Genomic DNA, 6283 nt, shown 5'->3' with positions numbered 1-6283 from the left:
CCCAAAAGCATAACTTCTTTGGTGCTCAGCCTTCTTTTTGGTCCAACTCTCACATCCATACATGACTACTGGAAAAACCATAGCTTTGACCATGTGGACATTTGTTGGCAAAGTAATGTCTCTGCTTTTTAATATGCTGCCTAGGTTGGTCATAACTTTCCTTCCAAGGAGCAAGCACCTTTTAATTTCATGACTGCAGTCACCATCTGCAGTGATTTCGGAGCCCCCCAAAATAAAGGCTCTCACTGTTTCCATTGTTTTCCCATCTATTTGACATGAAGTGATGGGACTGGATGCCATGCTTATATATACACAAACCAATGTATGTTTATATAACTTGGTAACCTGCTTTTCCTAGTTAACAATGAATTGAGAATCTGTTTTCATATTATTAAATATATAGCTTCATCATTATTTTTTAGGCTTTTGATCCATATTTCCAAATCACCCTATCAAAGACTTGTATCAATTTACCAATACATGAATGTGCTCTTGAGAGTCCTTTGGACTGCAAGGAGATCCAACCAGTCCATCCTAAAGGAGATCAGTCCAGGGTGTTCATTGGAAGGACTGATGCTGAAGCTGAAACTCCAATACTTTGGCCACCTGATGTGGAGAGCTGACTCATTTGAAAAGACCCTGACGTTGGGAAAGATTGAAGGTGGGAGGAGAAGGGGACGACAGAGGATGAGGTGGTTGGATGGCATCAACGACTCAATGGACATGAGTTTGGGTGGACTCCGGGAGTTGGGGATGGACAGGGAGGCCTGGCATGCTGCAGTCCATGGGGTTGCAAAGAGTCAGACACGACTGAGCAACTGAACTGAACTGAACTGAATGTGCTCATTTCCCCACATCTTTCAAAATCTTTTTAATCTCTGCCAACCTGAGGGATGGAAAACAGCATACCATTGTTGTTTCAATTTACATTTCTTGGATGGTAGTGAAGTTGAGCTTTTTTGCTTCTGATACTCCTTACCTGTAGTTCTTCATAATTATGCAGTTCAAAGTGTTTGCTTATATTTTAAGAACAAAAGGCAAATTTTCTAAGGAAGAGTTGTGTCAGTCTTTCAGCATGCACTGTAATGGCTCTATCACCATGCCGTGGTTAGAGTTCTGTGAACACCTTGATAAAAATGTTCACTCTTTTGCATCATCTGAGAATAGAGCCTGGACTTTATACCTCTCTTCAGAGTGTCTTTATTTTCTTCTTGTAAGATATGAGTCATAGAAAATCACCTATGATCAGTTTTAAAGCTTGTTGCTTGTATTTTCTGAAATACATATGGGGAAATAAAGAGGAAAATTCAAATTTAGTATCTAAGTTTCAGACTGTGGTCCAGCAATTTACACTTGCCAGTGCCTAGGGTTTTCATCACCCTTAGGTTTCAGATTGGAGTTCAAATAACTTTATGCATCAGAATACCCAGCAATTATTTTTCCTGTTATGTTAATTTTAGAGAGAAAGTCAGAGGAAAGCATAGGGAAGCATAGGGAAGCAGTATCTGATGCTGCCACCCATTCTCTACATCATTTTTGGACAGGCTCTTTGCTGTTGCATCTCTGAAAAAAGTACGGGCCCAGTATTTCAAGGTACCTTGTCCCTCTAAATATTCAAGTGCACCACGAGCTTGCTTATGTGGTGATACCAGGCGTTATGGCTTCCCCCGTGGCTCAGAGGTAGAGAATCCACCTGCAGTGCAGGAGACAGAGGAGACTCGGGTTTGATCCCCGGGTCAGGAAGATCCCCTAGAGAAGGGCATGGCAGCCCACTCCAGTGTTCTTGCCCGGGGAATGCCTGGACAGAGGAGCCTGGCGGGCTGCGGTCCATAGCGTCTCAAAGAGTCAGACACGACTGAAAAGACTTCGTACATACACACACACCAGGCATCACAGCAGCAGTACTTTTGACTGTCCAAGGTCCTGAAATCTCACACGTTTTTATTCTACAGTCTTGTTTATTATTTTGAACTCCAAGTGACCGCACATCGTTTCTGCTTCTTATGTCCTCTTTGAGTAAGCTCCAGGAGATGGTGAAGGACAGGGAAGCCTGGCGTGCTGGAGTCCACGAGGTCACAAAGAGTCGGACTCAACTTAGCGACTGGAAAACAACAGCGTAGCCTCCCTCATGTATGTTTAAAGTTCGTGCATTTGAATGTGGGTCAGTGGACTGAACAGAGCATTTTTGTATGTGATAGAGGGCCGTATGTTTTAAAAGGTACTCTTCTAGAAATAAATAGACAAATCATCACAGCAAACCAACATGCTTACGGTTGTGACTGTGAGACCAAGTAACTTCTAGACAAACTCAAAAGCATAAACGAGGGACCCCCCTGGCAGTCTAGTTGCTAAGACTCTGTATTTCCACTGCAGGGGGCATAGGTTTGATTCCTGGTCAGGAAACCAAGGTCCTGCATGCTGCGTGTCATGGCTAAAAGTAAAGTCCAGAAAACCCACCCAAAAAACCATCAACCAATATGATCCAAACCACAGTGACTCTTTGTGACCGTTTGGACTGTAATATGCCGGGCTAGTCAGTCCATGGGGTTCTGCAGGCAAGGATACTGGAGTAAGCTGCCACACCCTCCTCCAGGGGATCTTCTCAACCCAGAAATCGAACCTGTGTCTCCTGCATTGGCAAACAGGTTCTTTACCTGCTGAACCATCAGTCAATCCCTTAGAGACCTAATTGCAAATGGAAATTCTAAAGAAGAGGTGATCAGATCAGATCATCAGGATTATGAATATAATATGTATACATACATATTACTATATATAATACAGTATAATAATATATAGTATATAATATATATAGTATGGCAAAATGCATTTTAAAAAATCAGAAATGCTATACTTATCTCAAAAATCTGTAAGATACAAGAGACACATGGAAATAATGTTTTAATGTCAAATACGAAGGGCCAATCTACAGGATGTGCCATTTCATGGGAAAGAATGGTGATACTGGGAAGACACTCAGTTTGTACTTTTTTTTAATCTAATCTTTACCAAAAACAAAGGTCAGCCATGATCAGATATGTGGCTCTTGTACATCTGTGATGGGAGGAGGAAAGTCGAGCCAGATCAAGAGGGGAAGCCTCAGCATCTATTGAATGACTGAGTACTCTAGGCAGCTTCATGAAATCAGCTCAGTGTAGGGAGAAAAATAAATTGAGGTGGTTCCCTCCTTTGTTAAAGAGATGGTGCGTACATACAGAAGAAAGCTCAGAGTTCAATACTTTCACTGAACAACAGAAGCTCAGAAAGGCTGAGTGACTTGCTCAAGGTCATACAGTTTACTGGTGATGGAGCTGGGAGTAGACATGAGGGATTCTGTTCTCTTTCATAATGGCCTTCCCACTCTGTGACTGCCGTCTCATACATAAAACAGCATTTATGTAAAGGAGCATGTGCTAGAGTTAGACACGGAAAACTACAGAGACTGGGCAATAAATAAATGAAAGGATGATAAAGTGAACTGTGAGTCAGGAGACACATGGTTGGTTTGATAAAAGTTTTAAGAAGAAAAGATGACCGACCAAAGGTGTGAAGACAGAGGTGAGGATAGCTCCAGAGTTACCTGTACGGAGGAAGCCCCGCAAACCACATGCAAGCATCTGGGAGCCGATCAGAGAGAAGGTTTGCTGAAGGTTTTTCAGCAAATAAAGGACAAGGGTCTCACAAGTGCTTGATTAACCAGAAGGCTTCTGAAATGAGGAGCTTCGGATAACTGGCATTTCTGATAGGTAACTAACTGTGTGTTTGTTTTCCCACAGTGCCCCGGTTGAAGTGTTTCTCAGATCTGTTAGTCTATTTCATGGGCCCCTTGAGACCTGCTCAGGATGTTTCTGATCCTGTCCTGACTCTGTCATGGATTCACCTCACCTCTCAGGACCTGATCACCGTATCTGTAAAGCAGAGGGTTCCAGGACATCAAAGACTCCCAGACTTTACATAAAAGAGTCACTGGGGGCTCTTAGTAAAGAAAGAAACCCCACGGACTTAGGGCTACTGAAACAGGGTCTCGAGAAGCAGCAGTTGGTCCTTGGGATCTGCCTCACGTCATCTGCAAAGTTGGGATACTTTCACCATATGATCTCTATAAAATCCCTTCTACTACTGATTACATTCTATGATTCTGCTTTCTCACAGGAATAATCTCAAAATTTCTAAAGCAACTGCGTCTCTATTTGATGGACTGGGATCACTGCAAATATCATATACATGACAAAGATCTGTAGCTTTCCATGGAAAAAGAGCTGAAGAATGTATAAACGCACTAACCCCAGGTTACTCCCTTGAATGTAAAATTCGATAGATGAGCTCTCTGATGTCAGCTTTTAAAATTCTATTTGCCAGAATAATAGTCAATGTGTCTGTATTACAAATAAAAGTCCTGGCACCAAAGAGGAAAATAATAGATGATGTTATCTTCTAAGGAGAGAGTAAAGTAGAGGAAAACAAAACAGCACTATAAACATATGAACTTCATATCAGCTCAGGAGCTTTCCCAATAAAAGAATAAGTCACCCAGCCAGTCAGAGGTGGAGTGTGGATTTTTCTTCCTAATATTTTAGAATTAAATTTATTATTTCCATCACTCATGGCTCAAAAGCAGCAGAGGCATCACTGTAATATTAAATTCAAACTTAATTTTATCGATTTCAAGAAAGAACATGGTTGTGATGTTGCAAAGCCATGATATTTTGGTCTTCCTCTGAGAAAAATAAGGGAAACAAGTGAAGTGGGAAATGTTCAATGACAAACATATTAATACATTTTCTCCTACAAAACAAATGTAAAATTAATTTTAATTCATAAATGACAAAGTACTTAAAAATTTCCTCCACACTGATCTGGAGTCACTGGAACCCATCACCGACCCCTGCTCATTTATCCATCTGTGTGTCTTATGTAAAGAGCGGGAACGTGCAGTTGTCTGGTTTGTGCACTGCATGTGGGCGCTGGGCTGATGGGTGAGTGCGGACTGAAACCCATTCCAAGTTCTGGTCATGCTACTGGGCTTCCTGGTGTTGGTATGTCCTCCCCAGCCTCCACCCTCTACCCCTAAGGAGTGTCTTCTGGCTCTAACAAAGGCACTGTCTGCAAATCAAGCCTGTGACATGGTGCTTTTTCCACTGGAGGGAGTAACTTTCGTTTAGTTGCCATATCACTGCGGATGGTGACTCTAGTCATGAAATTCAAAGACTCTTCCTCCTTGGAAGAAGAGCTATGACCGACCTAGACAGCATATTGAAAAGCACAGACATTACTTTGTGGACAAAGGTCCTTCTAGTCAAAGCTATGGTTTTTCCAGTGTCAAGTATGGATGGGAGAGCTGGACCATAAAGAAAGCTGAGCGCTGAAGAATTGATGCTTTTGAACTGTGGTGTTGGAGAAGACTCTTGAGAGGCCTTTGGATACAAGGAGGTCAAACCAGTCCATCCTAAAGGAAATCAATCCTGAATAATCATTGGAAGGAGTGATGTTGAAGCTGAAACTTTGGCCACTTGCTGTGACGAGCCGACTCACTGGAAAAAGACCCTGATGCTGGGAAAGACTGAAGGCAGGAGGAGAAGGGGACAACAGAGGATGAGATGGTTGGATGGCATCACTGATTCAATGGGCATGAGTTTGGGCAAACTCCGGGAGATGGTGAAGGACAGGGAAGCCTGGCTTGCTGCAGCCCACAGGGTCTCAAGGAGTCAGACAGAACTGAGTGATTGAAAAACAACAATAACCAAAAGTTGCCATATAGGCTAGAAGCGGCCTTGTTTGTGTAGACTAGTTACCGTATAGGATAGAAGTGTCCACCCAGACTTGCAATGACTTGTTTATATACTGAAAGTGAAAGTGAAGTTGCTCAGTCGTGTCCCACTCTTTGGACCCCATGGACTACAGCCTATGAGGCTCCTCCATCCATGGAATGTTCCAGGCAAGAGTACTGGAGTGGGTTGCCATTTCCTTCTCCAGGGTGTCTTCGAGACCAAGGGATCGAACCCCGGTCTCCCGCATTGCAGGCAGACGCTTTACCGTCTGAGCCAGCAGGGAAGCCCTAGTAAGTGGAATGTTTGACTGGTCCAGGATGTTTCTGGGAGCAGATTTAACCTGGTAAGTTCTGACAAGCCAAGACTTTTCTACAGAATGATTAATGGTGCTTAGTCCTCAGTCACTCAGTCATGTTCAACTTTTTGCAATCCCGTGAATTGTAGCCTGCCAGGCTCCTCTGTTCATGGAATTTTCCAGGCAAGAATACTGGAGCAGGTTGCTATCTCCTACTCCA

This window comes from Cervus canadensis, chromosome 6 (assembly GCF_019320065.1).
Source record: "Cervus canadensis isolate Bull #8, Minnesota chromosome 6, ASM1932006v1, whole genome shotgun sequence".
Taxonomy (NCBI): Eukaryota; Metazoa; Chordata; class Mammalia; order Artiodactyla; family Cervidae; genus Cervus; species Cervus canadensis.
Note: the sequence above shows the minus strand (reverse complement) of the source record.